This window comes from Diabrotica virgifera, chromosome 4, assembly GCF_917563875.1.
Source record: "Diabrotica virgifera virgifera chromosome 4, PGI_DIABVI_V3a".
Classification (NCBI taxonomy): domain Eukaryota; kingdom Metazoa; phylum Arthropoda; class Insecta; order Coleoptera; family Chrysomelidae; genus Diabrotica; species Diabrotica virgifera.
This window is the reverse complement of record NC_065446.1, coordinates 201,208,224-201,230,238: the sequence shown is the minus strand read 5'-3', so window position 1 is coordinate 201,230,238 and position 22,015 is coordinate 201,208,224.

Sequence of the window (22,015 nt, the reverse complement as noted above, 5' to 3'; positions counted from 1 at the left end):
AATCTGGCATTATTTTTTGAAAAACAAAATGGTGGATCCCAAATGCGGGAAAAATTGAAAATATCAATGAAAGCGCAATATTTTATCCAAATTTGGTAATTTAAGGTCGCTGATTACAAATCTGTTTTTATTTTTTGTTTAACCAAATGGCGGATCCCTTATGGCGAAAAATTTTTTTTAAATTTAATATTATAAGGGACTTTTGTAATTGCTGATTATGAATACATCTTCGGTTTGAAGTAAAACATTCAGAACCTTTTATTTATGTACAATCGCCAATATCTACATATTCATGTTATGTACAACCGCCAGAATCATCTAATATGCGTCAAAAAAGTTGTTTTTGTAGTTCCAAGTAAATTTTAAGTGATACATTTTGAACCCGGTAAGTCTCCAATTATGTAATTTAATGTTTGCTAAGAATGTTGTGGGGTCAGGTACATATTTGATTTATGAAATTTACGTTAATTGACCATTCCAAATCACGTGATATAAATATGGCCGGAGGAGGACAAAAATTTAATAATATAGGGTTTACATCAGTTTTTTTAAAGAATATCCTGTTTGGTTTTGTGTTTTATTGTTAATTGTGCAGCGAAATTGCGATAGCAAATAAATATAAAGTAGTTTATCGCCTACAGAACTGAATTATCCCATAGTAGTTATTGACACACACTGGTAACTACTATGGGATAATTCAGTTCTATAGGCGATAAACCACTTCACATTTAATTTGTTATCACAATTTCGCAGATTTCCCTACACAATTAACAAAAAAAAACAAACAAACAGGATTTTCTTTACAAATTTAAAGTCGATGTAAAATTAGATTTTGCCCTCCTCCGGCCATGTTTGACAGTTCATTGGAATGCCTAATTGTTGGTAAAAGTGCTTAATGGTCCAGATTGAAACAAGTCCATATGGGCCAGAGTGAAACATGTTTCACTGTACCCCATGCCACAAAACAATGTTCTAATTATTTATTTTTTAGTTGTCATCCGAGTTTAACATTGTTCGTAACCGTAAGCGAAAAACAACCATTGGCACTTTCAGTCAAGAGCAAATGAAAGCAGCTGTGCGCCTGGTTGTTCAAGAAAATCTGCCTATAAGACGAGCAGTCGAGTTACAAGGTGTTGCCTACGTTTTTTTAATAGTTTTTTTTTTTATTTTAGATATGTACGCAGAGTTAAAGCGAACCCCCTATTCAAACATTGTTTTTCGTCCCAAATATGATGTGAGGTTGATTTTTACATATGATGAAGAGAAAACCTTAGTGGACTATATTTTGGTTAACTATTTAGATGGGAAATGAGCCACAATTAAATTGAAAAAATAATTTTATTAACGTTTCGAAGCCCAAATCGGGTTTCGTTGTCAAAATACAAAATACTACTAAAATAAACAAAAATGGTGTTGCTAATATTTTGGAGTCTGCAAAGATTGTGCTATGGACTCACGCTCCACTGGAATGCCGCAAGCTCACGTCTGAGTCAGCAATAAAAAACAATAAGGATATCCCTAACAATTGGAAAGATCAAAAAATGGCAGGTAAAGAGTGATATTTTGGCTTCAGGAAAAGTATCCAGAATTAAGTTGTCGAAAACCAGAAGCTTGCAGTTTATTCCGTTCTACTTCGTTTAACAGGCACAATGTTTCAACTTTTTACAAAAATCTTGAAACAGTTCTTTAGCGTGAGCCTCGTTTTAGTGATGGCAGTAGAATCTTTAATTTGGACGAAACTGGAACCACCACAGTTCATGCTCCTAAAATTCTTACCAAAAAAGGTATGAAACAGGTCTCTCAATGTACTAGTGGAGAAAGAGGGGTTCTTGTAACGACTTGCAGTATCATTTGTGCTGGTGGATATGCCTTACCTCCGGCTATGGTATTTCCCAGAGTTCATTTCAAGGAAATGATGATACAAGATGCTCCAGCTAGTACGTTGGGATTGGCTACTTCCTCCGGATGGATGAACAGGGAATTATTTCCGCAAGTAGTGAAACATTTTATAAAATATTCTTCTAGTTCTTGTGACAACCCCAGCCTTCTCATTATGGACAATCACGAGAGCCATTTGTCGATGTAAACCTTGGATCTTGCAAAGTCGAATGAGGTCACAATATTGACACTACCTCCTCACTGCTCAAACAAAATGCAGCCCTTAGATGTAGCAATGTTTTCATCGTTTAAGGCACATTATAACAATGCCACGCAAAGTTGGCTTCTTAATCACCCTGGTATTCCAGTAAATATTTTTAATGTCGGAAGTTTTGTTAAAGTTGCGCATGAAAGATCAATGACACCTACGAACATCAGTTCAGCATTCAAGAAAACTGGCATCTACCCTTTTGATCCAGAAATATTTTCATGTGACGATTTCCTCATATCTGCTGTTACAGACAGTCCAGAACAGCATTCTGAACCAACAGCTATTCAACAGCCTGAGCAAGAAACAGAAAAACAACCCACATAACAATTTCATGTTCTTAGTAGATTCATAGAACATACTTTTCACAAAAAGTATATACTGAGAATGTGCGTAATTACCATTGCGAATGTGCAAAGCAGATACTGAGTATATACTACATTACAGTACTTAAACGTTCTATGTATATACTTAGAATGTACTACCGCACTTCTTTTCAGTATATACCAAGAATGTTCTTTTTAGAACATTCCAAGGACGTGCTATAAACCTTCTATGTGTATACTTAGAACATACTACCGCACATCTTTTTAGTTTATACCAAGAAGGTACTTTTTAGAATATTCCAAGGAAGTGCTATAAACCTTCTATTTATATACTAAGAACGTACTACCGCACATCTTTGTATGGGAAGAATATTATATTTTTAAGAATATTCTAAGAAAGTGCTATCAAGTGCTATATTGCTTAGAAGTATGTTTTCAGCATCACCTAATCTCATTTTATAGGTTCTACTGGTTCTACCAAATATCTATTTACATATTTTAATTGCAAATGAGAATGTAGTTAGTACCTACATTCTACAATATTACCTACTTAAAAAGTAAGTACATATTTATAAATTTTAGTTATTTATATAAACCATTATATAATATTTAGCTAAACTAAACTATGCATAATAAGTAACTAAAATTTATATAATACTTATATGTACTTACCTATTTAAGTAATATTGAGTTATCAAAATAGATTATATGTATTTTGAAGCACCGCAAACAAAATAAACAGATTATGTATGTTCTTTAGTCCTAGTACTACATCATTCGCCTTCATCCTTAACACTGCATAGATCCATAGATGATACAAATAATGAAATAATGCCTGTTTTCTTTTTCATATTTTACGGTTTTTTCCTATCCCTGATCCATTCAGGTAATAGAAATGGTCAGAATATGATGGGGGGTGGGGGGGGGGGGGTTATGAATGTATTGTGGAATAACAAAATCGGTGGTCAGTGTTGCCAAACGGAGAGAAATTTCCTTTTTTGCGGGAATTTTCAACATAAACGGTGATAAAGGGAAAAAGTTAACTCAAAAGGGAATTACTGTTCCAGTCCAAATTGTAAAATATTAAGAAAAAATCAAAATATTTGAAAATAATTCAACATATCTTCTCAGATTTTGTAAACAGGAGGGAAGTTTTTTTTTATAAAAGTGGGAATTTTTAAGGTAAGTTGACGGAAAAAGCTTACTCGACGGTTGGCAACGCCAAAGCCTTTGGTTGCTTTGGTTGTGCAGTTTGGCACGTTTTGGTTCTGCGAAATGGCCTATTGAATTGAATGTACCTAAATTCAAATTCCAAGGATGTAAAAATACTAATGATTCATGATAAACTCGAAATGGTAAAGTCATTTCAATTATGAAAACGAATTTTTAATAGTATCTATGTAAACGTTAATACAATTAATGTTTAAACTTTTTTACCCTACAACAATTTTGAAATGAAATTCGTCCAATACTACCTACATACATAAATTTTATTAATTATGTATTCTAAAAAATAACGAAGTTGATAATCTATAAGGCTAATATTATACTTCCTATACATACAAATTATTTTTAAGATATTTTAAAAGTATCTACTTATAAGTATGTGTTAAGAATGTACTTATAAGTATGTGTTAAGAATATTCGATAAAGGTATATTCTAAGAATAAACTTTTACGAATATTCCGAGATCCTACGTACACGAATATACTTAGTATATTCGGTACGAGAATATACTTTGAAGTATATGCAAAGAACATGAAATTTAGAATGTTTTTTAAGGTAGATGCTATGCTTGTACTACACATATACTAAAAAGAATATACTCCGACGAATGTTGGTAGTATATGCTTAGAACGTGATGCGAACATCATTGTTATGTGGGAACAAGGTATCGGGGGAACTGATGAAACGCCAGCAGAAAATAAAACCAATAATAAACCTTCTTTTGTTTCTCTACAAATCTTTCGAGGATTTCCAAAGGCACAAAAAAGAAAAATTCAGAAATCTAGAAGGCAAGGAAAAACAATTATTGCTACTGACACGCCTGAAAAGGACGAATAAAAGGGAATTGAGTAGAAAAAGGCGCGGATTCAAGGTGGGGTCAATGGGGTCAATTGCCCCCTCCTTGAGACCTCGCCTGGTGTCTGCTGACACTTCTTTTAAGAAAGAGATTACCGTTGAAAAAAAAATAGCGAGTTTTGTGTCCTGTTGATAACTGAATAACTGAAACATATCTACCTAAATATATGGCAGAATTCCTTTTAATCGAAAATTATTAAAAGTCTTTGGAACATAACAAATGAAAAATTCATATAATAAATCTGTTTATTACCATCTATGTAATTCAATGCCATAGACTATACTCCAACCATTTTTAATTGAAGGTGACTACAAATTGAACTGAGAACTATCGGCAACAATGTTAAATTTTAAAACTAAATTTATACCGGGGGCATTTTTATTGGGTATGCCTTGCCAATGTACATAAGGGAAAAAGGAAGATGATTTCATAAAATTTGCCTCGGTAACAATATACCTCCGGTCTATGGGTCATATTTACGGGCGGCTAAGTTGAACAAATTCCTTGAACACTGTGAATCATTGGTAACCTTATCAATACTTCGCTGGTCTATATATTTACGTCCAAGGTAGGGTGAGAATCCAAGAAATATTTTACTCGTCAACAGGTGTCCTTATCTGCATAGACGTAAACGTGGTGTGTTTTTTTTGTGACAGGGGATCAAGCCACAATTTAAGTTTTAAATTAAATTTATTTGACGTTTCAATTTCCAACTTGGAAATCATTATCAAAATACAAAACTTTAATGATTTAATTTTATCTCACTCATTCATATTGACAATTCAGACATAATATATGATATGTACATTTTAAAGTAGATTTATTTATTAAATCTTAATCTTCGATTCATTGTCTTCACTCTTGTTCGTATTCTCGCTGTCTTTTCTTTCGTTTACTTGATTAAAAAAAACACCACCATGTTTTTATTTTTAATAGGCGTGTAAATTGGAAATATTTTCTGATCTTTTTAAAACTTTGGAGCAAAAATTGCAGCGAGTTTGTTCTTAGTTCATTAAAATGAAACCAAACATTGCTTTTTGGTGGTGCCATTTGCCATTATTCTTTCACGTTTTAATATCTGCAAAATAATATTCATGCGGTTCCCAAAGATCAAGGATAGTAAATGAAACTCAATACTTATTATAAACACACATCATAATGACAATTTGAAGAGAAAACTGACCTTGAAATACTGTATAGGTACTCTCTATTAATAAAATTTTACTTTATTTACTATTTACTTCTAAAATAAGCCACACTTTAAGTTGAAAATTCAATTTATTTGAAGTTTTGACTTCCACTTCGGAGTCGTTATCAAAATACAAAATATTAATAGGTACCTATCACTTTCAGAAGTGGCAGTCGAAACGTCAAATGAATTGTTTTTCCAACTTAAATTGTGGCTTATTTTCCAAGCAAAATAGTGTATAATCATTAATATAACTAATATTGGATACAGTATGGTGCAAATGTTTGGAATAAATTCGTTCTTTAGTAAACCAGCGACATTCAGAATAAATTCTGAGACAGGCCGATTTTTATTTTTGAATTATGATTTTTCGTCATATATATCATACTAGTGACGTCATCCATTTGAGCGTGATGACGTAATCGGTGAATTTTTTAAATTAGAATGGGAGTCGTGTACTAGCTCATTTGAAGGGTTATTCAATTATCTATTCAGTAATATAAACATTGATATAATTACTCATACAGTGTGTCTAAGAAAAATTATTTTTAATAAATTAATCGACGCAAGAAGAAGAATATGTATAATTTATTTAATTCAAAAAACATTCTAATGCTTTCAGAAAATAGAAAAAATGTTTGAAAATGGTTATTCATTTTTGATTTTTAGAAAAAATGTTGTTTATTTCAGAAATAAACATTGTTTTTCGCTTAAATTAAATAATGTTTAATCTGTCAAGGGGCAGATGGATGGCAGCTCGAACATTAAAATTAAGCAAAAAGCAATGTTTATTTATCAAAAACCATTTTTTTCTGTCTTCTGACAGCAATAGCATGTATTTTAAATTAAATAAATTTCATGCATTCTTCTTTTTTGAGTCAATTTAATTCAAAAAATTTTTTCTTGAACACCCTGTATAAATAATTATGTTAATGTTTATATTGCTGAATAGAGAATTGAATAACCTTTAAAGTAACTATCACGCGACCCCTATTGTCATTTAAAAAAAATGATCGATCATGTCATCACGCCCAAATGGATAACGTCACTAGTACGATATATGTCTCAAAAATCATAATTTAAAAGTAAAAATCGGCCTGTTTTAGGACTTTTCCTTAAAGTCGGTGGCTTACGAAATAACGAATTTATTCCAAACATGCATCATACTGTACGTAATTGCATAAGATGCCACAAAGAAATAAATTCAGAAGAATATTTACTTTATTTTGCTAGAAAATTAGAAAATACCTGTCAAAACACACATGATAATTTAATAATTACATAGATCTTAGATTTAACTTTTACGTAATTACTTACCTGTTTATATAAATAATAAGTAATTAAAATATTATTTTGGTACGCCACTGCAAAGTTGACAAGAGAACTATTGGTGACTCGTTTTAAGTGCGATGTTGCCAATGAAACACCTTCAATTAAAAATAGTTGAACTATAGATAAAAATAGTAATGACCGCTGCTATGTTATGGTAATTTGTTTTCTAGAAAGGTTTGTATTGTTGACTGCAATAAAGTAAGCCGGTGGTCTCCAATAGACGCTGTAGGCTGCGTACAACATCACGCCGTAGGAAAATTATTCATTTTCGTTACTTTTAATAAACAAAGGATACTTTGAAGGGCAAAAACTGTCTTATTTTCTAAAATTGTAATTCTAAAACAAAGAGCCCGAATAAGAGCCACTTTTAGAAGGATGTCCAAAGTATCATGTAACAAAGACTTAAAATTGGCATTAAGGATCCACCTACGTTTCTCGGTTTTACTGTATGATGTCGAGTCTTGGACTGTGAATAAAATCGATCTAAATCGCCTTAAGGCTCTGGAGATGTGATGCTATAGAATAATTTTAATAGTTTCTTGGGACGAGAAGATTCATAACTCCACAATACTAGAATGTCTCAGCAAGACTACTGCGATTCTAAAAAGCATCAAGAAGAGAAAGCTGGAGTATTTCGATGTAGTGAAAGGTCCCAAATATAGGTTGCTACAAAATATTATGCAAGTGACAGTATTACGCAGTCCAGGACGACGAAGAACTTCATGGTTGATTAGGGTGGCAGTGAATAAAATTAAGATAGCTATGACGGTAACCAGCTCTCTGAAAGGATATGGTACATGAAGAAGAAGAAAATAGCAGCCCATCCCAAAAAGAATCCTGCATACGCCAGTGACGAGAAATTTTTTATTTCATTGCCCCCACCTTGCAAGGTTGCTGGATCCGCCGTTGGGAAGAACAAGAATGGCAGCGAATCATCAAGTGAAAGCGAGTGGACACCTGAAGAGCCAATTCCAGATCTTACTGAGGAATTAACCAGACCGCCAACTAAAAATGACTTCGTTTTGGTACAGTTTATGACCAAGAATTTGATCTACTTTGTTGGGAAAATATTGAACGTTTTGGAAAACGATGAATTTGAAATTTCCTTTACGGGGAAAAGCGCAAAAGCAACAGGCAAATTATTTTTTCCTACAAATCCAGATATTTCGGTTGTTCAGTTAGTAGATATTAGAATGCTTTTACCTCAACCCATTCTTTCGGGCTCAACCTCAAGACAAAGTGACATGAGTTTTGAGATAAACTTTAACAATTATGACGTTCGTTAAAATATATTGATTAAGTTTATTTAGGCTCTAGTGAGTAAAACTTGTATAACACTATTTTTCATTTGTGTTTAAGAAAATATATTTTTATTCAGAAAGTGTTCCATTGTACCCCACCGATAGTTTCAGTGTGCCCCATATTTGGGGCACACTGAAACAAATGACATGATAATAAAAAAAAAATAATAAAGATATGTAACATTATTAGGTAATTCAAATTAATCGCTGCTATAATAAAAAGAAATGTCTAATGTTCGTGATATTACAAACAAGTTATACACAAATCTAATTATTCTAAAAAAATGTCATTTGAAAAAAAAAATGATCCACTGTGGAACACTCTCGCCTATACATATCTTACTGTTTATTCATTAACAAATTTTATACATTTTTTGTTATCCAATCTTAAGTCATCTAACATTAATACATACTTGAAAAAGAAGAATCTGCTTTACAACGATAAAATTGATGAAGTACAAAACGTTTTACAGCGTTTTTAATACAGGCGTTCTTTTTCACATTCACTGTCGGCCATGATAACGTTGTACACTTGTCCCTTAGCTATGAATAAGAATACATCCGATATGATTTTTATACGGTATTATGTATGAGAAAACAACTGCAAACATGAAAATCTCTAGATATGGACTTTTGTTTGCCTCATGATCACATTTTCAGCATTTGGCACCACTTTGTGACAGTGGAAAATGAAACTTTCCAATATGTCCTCAATATCAGAATTGATTATAAATAAGACTCAGTGCAATTTTAACCCGCCACCATCAAACGTTTATTTTTTTTTAATTTATAGCTTAAAATTTTATATATTAATGAATTATGACAATAAAAACAAATAATATCCATAATTGAATACTATAGTATGCACGATATTTTTCGTTAGTCTATCTAGTAAACACATATAAACCAAGGGCGTCATTTGATAGGATCAGGGGGGCCTTTGCCCACCCCCCTTAAAATGACTGAAATTTACAAAAAATACACATCAATTTTCATCATTACATCATATATATGTATAATGTATTGTATATACAGGGTGTAACGAAAATACAGGTCATAAATTAAATCACATATTCTGAGACCAAAAATAGCTCGAATGAACCTAATTTACCTTAGTACAAATATGCACATAAAAAAAGTTACAGCCCTTTGAAGTTACAAAATGAAAATCGATTTTTTCGAATATATCGAAAACTATTAGAGATTTTTTATTGAAAATGGACATGTGGCATTCTTATGGCAGGAACATCTTAAAAAAGAATTATAGTGAAATTTGTGCACCCCATAAAAAATTTATGGGGGTTTTGTTCCCTTAAACCCCCCCAAACTTTTGTGTACGTTCCAATTAAATTATTATTGTGGTACCATTAGTTAAATTCAATATTTCTAAAACTTTTTTGCCTCTTAGTATTTTTTCGATAAGGCAGCTTTTATCGAGTTGCGGCTTCTTTTTTAATATGTTTACATAAAAATTTTATGGGGGTTTTGTTCCTTTAAACCCCCCAAATGTTTGTGTATGTTTCAATTAAACTTTTAATGCGGTACCTTTAGTTAAACACAGTGTTTTTAAAACTTTTTTGCCTCTTTGTATTTTTTGAGAAGACACTTTTTGTCGAGATATTACTTCTTTTTTAATATGGTTCAAAATATACCTAAAAATGTAAATCATAAATAAATTTTCATATTATTACAAAGTCTCCATAATCGTACTTAGCCATATACAAATATGTGGTGGATTTGACAAATATTCAAAATATCTCGATAAAAACTGACTTTTCGTAAAAGTACTGAGAGGCAAAAAAGTTTTTAAAATATTGTGTTTAACTAATGATACTACAATAATAATTAAATTGGAACGTACACAAAAGTTTGGGGGGGTTTAAAGGAACAAAACCCCCATAAAATTTTTATGGGGTGTCCAAATTTCACTATATTTTTTTCTTAAAGATACTACTACCATTAGAATGCCACGTGTCTATTTTCAATAAAAGATCTCTAATAGTTTTCGATATATTGGAAAAAATCGATTTTCATTTTGTAACTTCAAAGGGCTGTAACTTTTTTTATGTGCACATTTGTACTAAGGTAAGTTAGGTTCAATCGAACTATTTTTAGTCCCAGAATATGTGATTAAATTTATGACCTGTATTTTTGTTACACCCTGTATAATGCTTCAAATGACGCTCCTGAAACTGAATGGTTTGCTCAGGCGAGAGCACGCGACGCATAACCGATCGCTTGGAAAGCATGGTATACTCAAATTTAAGCCATGAACGAACATCGTTTGGCCTGGTTTGGCCTTGGAACTTATTGATAGTCACTCTATTCTTGTTCTCATGATCATTTTTCAGTGCGTCATTAATTATGACGTCATATACTGTATTGGGCGTGTCGAGACTTATTTCATGTAATTATTGACGAATCTGACAGATGCTAGAATCGTACTTAGCCATAGGTGAAAAGCTTGTGGAATTAAACTAATTAGTAATTTAGTAGATTTGATTTTTACACAATATGTTAACGTGTCGTAGGTATTTTTTATAAAGGGGAATAAAATTAAAAAATAAACAATATTGTTAATTAAATTTATAAATATGGAAACATTAAAAAATGACACAAAACTATCCATAAATTGTTTTTATTTTCTTCTCTAGGTGCTGTCTCCGCTTCAAAAGTTGGCAACCATCAGAGAGATCTTTATTTCTGAAACCGCAGCTCTAAAATAATTCATTGTTATTACATTCAAACCAGTTCCTAAGGTTCTTCAGCCATGAGTTACGTCTTCTTACTATGGATCTTTTTCTTGCATAATGACCTGGAGTATTAGATATACTTCTCTCATCACATGTCCCATATATCTCAGTTTTCTTCTTATTTGTTAGTTCTTCTCGTTCCTTAGTCTCATTACTTCCACGTTGGCTATTCTATCTACTCATGAGATATTTAGCACTCTTTGGTACATCTCGAATGTCTCTAGTCTCCTCACGCCAATGACTAACTTTTAACGAACTAAATTCTAAATCAAAACACAAAATAATGCACAAAAACGTTGTGAAACACAAGGGAAGTCGAATTCGAAATTTCAAAATGACAGGGACACAAAATACTGACCTGAATAATAACCGTCACTTGACTCTTTGACACTTCTAAAAAATGGCCAAAATGGACAAAGTTTTCGTCAAATGTTCGTAATACGTGTATTTGATTGGCTAGAAAAAACGCGCATTCTAAATATCAACGAATCAAACGTAGGTTAGGAATAGACACCTTATGTATATAACTATTGTAATGCTGCATTATTTTTGTGTTTAATCACGGAGCTACCGCTTTTTCCGTCTCATCTAACTTAATGCATTAGAGAGAAATCGAAAAACTGTGACGCACTGAAAAATGATCATGAGAACAAGAATATTCTTGTTCTCATGATCATTTTTCAGTGCGTCACAGTTTTTCGATTTCTCTCTAATGCATTAAGTTAGATGAGACGGAAAAAGCGGTAGCTCCGTGATTAAACACAAAAATAATGCAGCATTACAATGGTTATATACATAAGATGTCTATTCCTAACCTACCTTTGATTCGTTGATATTTAGAATGCGCGTTTTTTCTAGCCAATCAAATACACGTATTACGAACATTTGACAAAAACTTCGTCCATTTTGGCCATTTTTTAGAAGTGTCAAAGAGTCAAGTGACGGTTATTATTCAGGTCAGTATTTTGTGTACCTGTCATTTTGAAATTTCTAATTCGACTTCACTTGTGTTTCACAACGTCTTTGTGCATTATTTTGTGTTTTGGTTTAGAATTTAGTTCGTTAAAAGTTAGTCATTGGCGTGAGGAGACTAGAGACATTCGATTTGTACCGAAGAGTGCTAAATATCTTATGAGTAGATAGAATAGCCAACGTGGAGGTAATGAGACTTACGCATAAGGAACGAGAACTAATAAATAAGAAGAAAACAGATATATGGGACATGTGATGAGAGATGTATATCTAATACTCCAGGTCATTATGCAAGAAAAAGATCCATTGTAAAGAGACGTAACTCATGGCTGAAGAACCTTAGGAACTGGTTTGGATGTAATAACAATGAATTATTTAGAGCCGCTGTTTCAGAAATAAAGATCTCTCTGATGATTGCTAACTTTTGAAGCGGAGACAGCACCTAGAGAAGAAGATAAAAACACAGTTTATGGACAGTTTTGTGTCATTTTTTAATGTTTCCATATTTATAAATTTAATGTTGTTCTGAAGCTATTTCCTTGTGGCATTTTTATGATTAATTATTTATATGGGAAATAAGCCACAATTAAAATGAAAAAAATAATTTTATTAACGTTATTTGGGCGTCGAAACGTTAATAAAATTATTTTTTTCATTTTAATTGTGGCTTATTTCCCATATAAATAATTATTTATAAATTTAATTAACAATATTGTTTACTTTTTAATTTTATTCCCCTTTATAAAAAATACCTACATGTTAACATTAACATATTGTGTAAAAATCAAATCTACTAAATTACTAATTAGTTTAATTCCACAAGCTTTTCACCTAAGGCTAAGTACGATTGTGGCATCTGTCAGATTCGTCAATAATTACATGAAATAAGTCTCGACACACCCAATACAGTATATGACGTCATAATTAATGACGCACTGAAAAATGATCATGAGAACAAGAATATATGTTATTGTACTTGTTATCAAATTAGCTTATAGAATATGTAATTCTGATTGTTAATAATGCTTACAAAAAAAAAACAATAGCAATAGAGCTTTTCATCGATTGTCATTTGTCTCGAGCTTCTGTGCTTCTGTCATATGTTGTATTGTCCTTTTCATGAGCATTTTTCAGTGCGTAACAAATGATAGGAAAAAGGGTTGCTAGCAGTCCGTGATAATGCACATTTATTCTAACATGACATTTTAGTTAAATCTGACAGTTGTCGCATTTTATTTTCAATTTGGAATAAAAACAAATCAAATGTGTTTATTGCATTTATAAAATGGTGTTTTCTTTGATTTGTATAGTCTTATATACAGATTATATTTGTAATATTATTATCTAATTAAAAACAATTATTTTTTTATTATGGCGCCATATATCGACAACTAGAATAACTAGAATAAATGTTTTAAATGTCTGTAATCACGGACGTGCCTTTTTTTCTGTCACATACAATTTAATGCGTTAAAAAGAAATCGAAAAACTGTGACGCACTGAAAGATGATCATGAAAAAAGAATATAATTAACGGATTATATTGTCCTTTTCATGATCATTTTTCAGTGCGTCACAAATGATAGGAAAAAGGGTAAGTCCCCGTGATAATACACATTTATGACATTTATTCTAACATGACATTTTAGTTAAATCTGACAGTTGTCACATTTTATTTTCAATTTAGATTAAAATCAAATCAAATGTGTTTCTTGCATTTATAAAATGGTATTTTCTTTGATTTGTATAGTCTTATAAATTATACAGATTATATTTGTAATATTATTATCTAATTAAAAAAAAATATTTTTTTTTATTATGGCGCCATCTATCGACAACTAGAATAATCACAGAACTAGAAGTAATAACCGACGTGCCTTTTTTTCTGTCACATACAATTTAATGCTTTAGAAAGAAATCGAAAAACTGTGACGCACTGAAAGATGATCATGAGAAAAAGAATAGATGCCAATCTAATGGACAGCCTATGCCTAAGTCTGACGTCACAAAATTGGGAGGAGCTTATATTAATATTGGCTCCAACCAATTTTGATTGTAATGTTAAATGGTCATAAGGAATTTTTCATTTATGTGCTTTGTGTGGCAAAATAAGACTTCATTTACGTATTTCGTTAAAGAAACGTGTTAATTAAGAGATTTTTGTTCGTTTTTGCTCAGGTGGTTTTTATTCCTTAGTGATTGAAAATAAACATAACCTCAACACTGTTTACGTTCTAATCATTGCATTAAATTAACTCACCTGGGCCAAAACGAATAAAAATCTCTTAATTGGCACGTTTCTTTAACTAAATACCTAAAAGAAAATTCTTATTTTGTCACACAAACCACGTAAACAAGAAATTAAAAATTCCTTATGAGTGTTTAACATTATAAACAAAATTGTTTGGAGCCAAATATAAGCTCCTCCCAATTTTGTGACGTCAAGACTTAGGATGTCCATTGGAAATTGAACACATTTAAATTGAATTGGCATATCTGTTATATGTTAAAGTTAATTTCTTTCATTGTGTTCTCGAGCAAGCATTAATGTCAGTAAATGAAAGATTTTCATATTGGAAAATCATGTTAATTCTTTCAAATTTTTATATAATTTGAACGACAGTACAGAAAACTCATATAAAACTCTTGTGTAGAAATTTGGAAAAAACTAAAATTTAATGATCATCTTTATATTATAGAGGGAGACGATTTGTGTAAAGAATTATATGAATTATACAGCTTCAGCCTTTGTTAAAAGAATTCAATAATGATGTTTTTAAAAATTTTAAATATATATTTTTAAAGGAATTAACTGTTTCTTGTCTATGTCTATAAAATAAAGCCTTGCCTTACTCCACGCATGATGTTCACGTATTCGGTGTGTTATTCACCTTCAACTCTGAGGTTTGCAGTCTGAATCCAGTGTATGCTGGATTGCACGAAAAGCGATTTTTTTCTGAAATAGATATTTATTTTCAAGTTTACCTGTATCTTTAGTTATTTATTGTTACACCAAAGATTTATTTTTACTTAATTATTTTAACTTAGTTTTCTTTCCTGTTGCATATATGAGAATTTTTAGTTACTTTTTAAAGGCCGCGTCCCACCATCAAATAATTTGATCAAACTGGTTTGAGCAAACTGAAAGTGACAGTTAGTGACGTCACATCCTGAGTGTTCATTGTGGATAATAATGAAAAATTTTAATTTTAAATAAAGTACAAACAAGTTAGACAACTCAATACAAAAAATTTGATCAAACTAGACTGATAGTGAGAGCACAGATTTTTAGAATTTCAAAAAAACTGCAATTGTGACGTCACTTTGACGTACTTCCTCCAGTACGTCAAGTTTGCTCAAACTGTTTGATCAAATTATTTGATGGTGAGACGCGGCCTTTAGGTTACAATAAATAATTCTTCATTTTCACATTATTTAAATTAACGAGACGATTTAAAAAAAATCGTATTTTTGGGCGCCATTAAATGTTTTGCACACAGGCGCTAACACGTGCTGGCGCAGCACTGCACATTACGTAGGTATATCTTGAAAGAACAATGTATCGGTCAACAACAGTCGAAGAAAAAAGTACTTAATCTGCCTTGGATCGACTGCAAATTTTCGCACCATGTGTGTGATTTGAATTGATTGGGACATGCATCAATCGGTGTGCCTTGCTTGCGGGGCATCCATTTCAATGTACGTCTTATGGACATTTTTAGCCCACTTTTCACAAAGCAATCTAGTATCTATCATTTTTTGAATACATAGCAAAAAGCCTTTATAGGAAATAGTTCCTTTAATACTAAAACTTATACATTAAAATATTACACAAGTGTTTTTTATTTTTCTTTACTATAACAACTTTATTATAATATAAAGGTACTTTATTATATGAACTGCATTAATGCACGACTGAACTTGCACGATAAACAGCAAACACAAAGGTATTATCACAGGATGTATTATACAGTGCTAGTCAAAAGTCCGTACCCCCCTCGTATCTTTTGAACGGTTATACTTATAATAGTGAAATTTGGAGGGAGGAAATGAACGGACGTATGCTTCTTAACTAGATATGACAGGTGACGTAAAAGTGACAGATGACTTTACAGCGCCACTGTGACAGATAATTTTAAATGGTACCCTATGGTAAGCGATACCTCGGTTGATAGGTATTGAAAATACTTATTCAGCGATACTAATTTTGTTTGAGTTTAAGCTCATTTGGATAAATAAATGAAATAATATAAAATTGTAGTCTCGCATTTAATTAATAAAAATTCAAACCTCCGCCTATGGTTACTTGTCAAAAAGGTTGACGTTGACGTAAAAACTACTAGAGAGCATAGAGGTATATATATATACCTCTATGCTAGAGAGCTGAAAAATGTCAACTTTTTTGACAAAATAACCATGGGCGGAGATTTGAATTTTTAATAATTAAATGCGAAACTACAAAGTTATATTTATTTCATTTATTCACCAAAATCCAAAATCAACTTAAACCCAAAAAATTAGTATGACTGAATAGGTATTTTAAATACCTTTCAAATGAGGTGTCACTTGCCATAAGGTCCCATTTAAAATTATCTGTCACAGTGGCGCTGTAAAGTTATCTGTCACTATTACGTCACCTATCATGACTAGTTAAGAAGCGTACGTCCGTTTATTTCCTCCCTCCAAATTTCACTATTATATGTATAACCGTTCAAAAGATACGAGGGGGGTACGGACTTTTGACTAGCACTGTATATTATTATTGTATGTAATAATTTAATAAAACGAGATTCAGTTAATGGCGGCGTAAGTAGCATCATGCACATAGAAAAATTGTTTATTTTAGGAGCATTAATAATGAAAATGAAGTAATGAAGATGAAATACGCCGGGCCAGTTGGTAACCAGCGTTGTCAGAATCGGTACATTAGGGCTTTTCATCGATTGTCATTTTTTTCGAGCTTCTGTCACATGTTGTATAATCTGTGTATAATATTAATATACACGGCTTATACGACATATGACAGAAGCTCGAAACAAATGACTGTGAATGAAAAGCCCTATTGTAGCAATTTGATACAATTAACAACCAAACTTTTGATACTAAAGTATCTTAAAGTAAAAACCCCAAATTTTGTGATATAAGAAATTTGCGTCAAATAACATTAAACGACGTTTTTTTAAGTTATTGTACAAAATGTGTTAGTTTAGTACATTTTGAGTCACTATTTCAGTCATTCCAGTGCATTTACAAAAATTTCTCTGGCAACACTGTTGGTAACTAATAAGACATTCGATGGCGGACAAATATTGCAAGGCGGGAAATTTAACAGTTACAAATGCACATTTAAGATTTAAATTGGTAGTGTCTAATTCTTGTAAGGTCTATAATTACCGATGTAGCTCTGTTATACTGAAAAAGTTTACGATCATTTTATCATCGTCTAATATTATTATAATGTTGGTTCAAAGAAACTAAAACCATCCATAAGATTAATCACCTTGAAACATTCGGTGAGTGCAATTTTTGGTGGATTTATAACACGTTCAATTACTGGCCTCGTTCGTGAAATACACGTGTTGACCTTTTTCAAGATAGACGGCTAAATAAATAACTGCTGAATCCCGTTCATGAATTTTTATTTTATCGTTTTTATTAACTGAAGGAGCATTCATATTGGTCTTCTCAACTTGAAACACAGCTGTATTACTGTCTTTCGTCACATGTTTGCACATTTATTTGTGCTCTTCACCGAACTGCAGTACCCAACATTAATATGAGCACTTAATGTCTGGCTCAGCATAGGCAAATATGGCACCAACCAACGATTGTCAGTGTCTGTCTTATTGATATTTTTTATACATGATTTGATACTCGTCGATATTTTTGTGATCATATCGTTAGTAAATGTATTAGAAAAACTTTTGGTACATTTTTTATCTGCCATGCGCATGGTGATAAACTATTAAAATTACCGAATAATTCATGAATCATGTGTCATCATTCTCTTTGCCTTATCCCTATGCGGGGTCGGCTTCCCTTATTGCATTTCCCTTTAATCTCCTTTACCAACATGCCCTGCCTTATCGTCGCCCCCAGGTCTTCTTTGGTCTTCCTCTCCTACTCCTTCCAGGAATCTGCACTTCAGCTATTCTTCGTATTGGGTGATTAACGTCTCGACGCTGAACATGACCAAACCATTTTAACCTATGCTCTCTCATTTTGGCATCAATTGGTGCCACACCTAGACTTCCCCTAATATACTCATATCTAATTTTATCCTTCTTTGTCACTCCACTCATCCATCTAAGCGTTCTCATTTCCGCCACATGCATTCGTTGTTCCTCTTTCTTTTTCACTGTCCAACAATCAGTTCCGTACATCATAGCCGGTCTTATGGCTGTTTTATAGAATTTTCCCTTCAGCTTCATTGGAATTTTTCTGTCACAGAACACACCACGCGCTTCTTTCCACTTCATCCATCCAGCCCTAATTCTACTGCATGCATCTCCATCTATTTCTCCAGTACTCTGTAATACCGATCCTAGGAACTTAAAACTATTGCTTTTCATCATTTCACCATCCAAAGATACCATTTTATTTGTAGTAACTCCATCTTTAAATGAACATTCCAAATGCTCTGTTTTGTCCTACTAAGTTTTAAACCTTTTTCCTCCAGAGCTTGTCTCCACTGTTCCAGTTTTTGTTATTAGTGTCTTTCACTATTTCCTACTAACACTACATCATCGGCATACATTAGGGACCAGGGAATGCTATCCTGTAGTTTCGCTGTTATCTGGTCCAAAACTAATGAGAATAAGTAAGGACTAAGCACCGAGCCTTGGTGCAATCCTTTCACCTGAAATTTATCAGTCTCTCCCACACCTGTCCTAACACTAGTCGTTACTCCCTCATACATTTCTCTCACAATCTACATATTCGCCAGGGGACTCCTTTCTTATTGAGTGCCCACCACAGAATCTCTCGAGAAACTCTATCATATGCTTTCTCAAGATCAATGAATACCATATGAGCGTTGGTCTCTTTATTCCTGTATTTTTCCATCAGTTGCCTTACAATGAAAATTGCATATGTTGTTGATCTGCCCTGCATAAAGCCAAATTGATTATCCGATATTTCGGTTTCTTCACGTATCCGTCTATCAATTACTCTCTCCCATATTTTCATGGTGTGGCTAAGTAGTTTTATAGCCCTGTAGTTTGTACATCTCCCTTGTTTTTGTAGACAGGTATCTACTAATATACTGCTTCTCCATTCGTCTGGCATTTGTCCAACTTCCATAATTCTATTAAATAGACCTGCTAGCCAACTTATTCCTGTCTCTTCCAATGCGCTCCATACTTCCCCAGGAATATCATCAGGTACTGCTTTTCCTTTCTTTATTTTTTGAAGCGCTTGAGCCACTTCCTCGTTTGTTATTCTGGTAACCATTGCTGTTACTGTCTCCATTAACTCCACAGGCTGTCTGTCAAATTCTTCATTTAATAAACTGTCAAAATACTTTCTCCATCTCTTTTTGACATCCTTTTCGTGAATTAGTGAATCCATGAATCATGTGTGTTGTAACAATATAAAAGAGCATTTGGTCGGTAGCCTGATAGGCTTTCCGCATATCTCACATTATCGATTTCTTTCGGTGGAGTATGGCAACCAACACTGACACAAATTTCATAAAATTAAAAATTAATATTTTGTTCAATGTATGTCCAAAAGTTAAACTGTGGCCCTTTTCTTCCATGAAATTTGCCGTTCGTTCTACCCGTGAGCTCAGTATTTTTGTAAGGCTTATGATTCGTGAGTAAAAATTCCGTTTGTAGATACCAATTTTTTGAAAATTTCGTAAAATAAAAGAATTCATCTTTTGTCCAATCTGACCTGAAAAGTGTTGCACTTTTCGTACATAATATTTGCCGCTCGTTTTTTCCTGTGCTCAGAATTTTTCTACTGTTGACGATTCGTGAAAAAAAAAAGATATTTTTGGAAAATTTCGCAAAATGAAAAAATTCATATTTTGTCCAATGTAAGTCCAAAAGTTAAACTGTTGCACTTCTCTTTTATGAAATTTGCCGCTCGTTCTTCTCTTGGGCTCAGAATTTTTCTACGTCTTATGGTTCGCTATTTCGGAAACGGACTACGTTAGAGAAAAAAAAAATAGTACCGTTCTGTTCGGAATTCAGCTGGGAGTATAACTGCTTAATTTCGTATTTTTCATGTCATTATTGTGAGAGTTATGGCATCATGGGCACCCCCCTTATGACGTACGGGTATGAAAAATAGATAACCTATTCTCAGTCTTATAAAATATACCTACACAATTTCATAAAAATCGATCAAGCCGTTTCGGGGGAGTATGGCAACTAACACTGTGACAGGAGAATTTTATATATACATATAAATTTATAATATATAAATATATAAATTTTATATATTTATAATATATAAATTTTATATGTATAGATGTAAAATATTTAAATTACTATTAAAAAATAACGGTTGAAGATAGAAAAGTGAAAATTTAGGATTGTATGTATCTTTTGGTTCTACATCATATAAAATTAGAAAAAAAACGGTTTGTCCTAAAATAAAAAAATATCAGGGAGGGCAACCCCCCTTATGACGTACTGGTATGAAAACGGATATTATCCTATTCCCAGTCCGGTAGAATATACGTGTAAAATTTCATAAAAATCTGTTATTCAGTCGTTCTCGAGTTATAAATAGTGTATTAAAAATTAAGTCAAAATATCAAAGAGTTAATAAGTAAAAGACAGCTGGCGGAAAAAAATGACTAACTATACTATAAGAAATTAAATAAATATATCCACCGATCAGTCCGAAAAGACATACGAGAAAACAATAGAAGAGAAATAATTCAAGCAAACAAAATTTTTGAAGCGAAATACGAACAACATTGGCAACACTGGCGCCCATAAAAAATGTGTAGGGGGGGGGGCGACGTGAAGATGTTGCACATTATATTTTGTATAAACCATATATAATTTAAAGCACCCGAAAAATAAGGGGGGGCACGGCCCCCCTGCCCATGGGTATAGGCGCCCATGATTTGCAACAAAAATATGTACAGCATAAGAACCATTGCTACTGACAGAGCCGAAATCTTCACGGTTGTCGAATCGTCTTATCGCGAAATGTATCAGAGCACCAACGAAAGGCAAGATCAGCAATGCCCAAAATCACAAACCAGGAATCAGAATTAATGCCATAAGTAACACCATACTAAGTCAGACACTTTCAGAAATGAAAAATAACAAATCCTCTGGCGATGACGGAGTAGTGATCGAGACAATCAAACAAGGTGGAATAAAATTATCCAGGCTTTGGCCAACCTTTTCACCGAATGCATCTACCCAGGAAAAACCCCTGCTCAATAGAGCAATGCAGTCATTGTTTTATTACACAAGAAAGGAGATATGGCAGATCTAAAAAACTACCATCCTATTAGTTTGGTATCACACATAATATAAACTTACGTGCATAGAAATCGGCCCACTTAAAAATTTGGTCATTTTTGATATCTCATATTTTCTAAACCTGTTGGCCGATTTAAGTGATTTTTTGAACATGTTATAGCCTGATTCTTTAACAATACCACTGTCATAATATTATTGCTAAACAGGTAAATTTTCATTGTATACCGGGTGTACCAATCAAACTGTGTTTCAAAAATATTCTAGCACTTATAAAATACTGAAATTAAAATCCAACTATAGCATCAGGTTTTCTTAACATTATGTTTTTTGATTCATTCATTTATGTTGGGTAATAAAAAAGTTAGGTACTTTAACAACTACAATAATGACAGTTGACTTTATAAACATATGTCCGAAAATGTTTCGTTTCCGAGATACGGGATGTTGAATTTTTTCTTACGA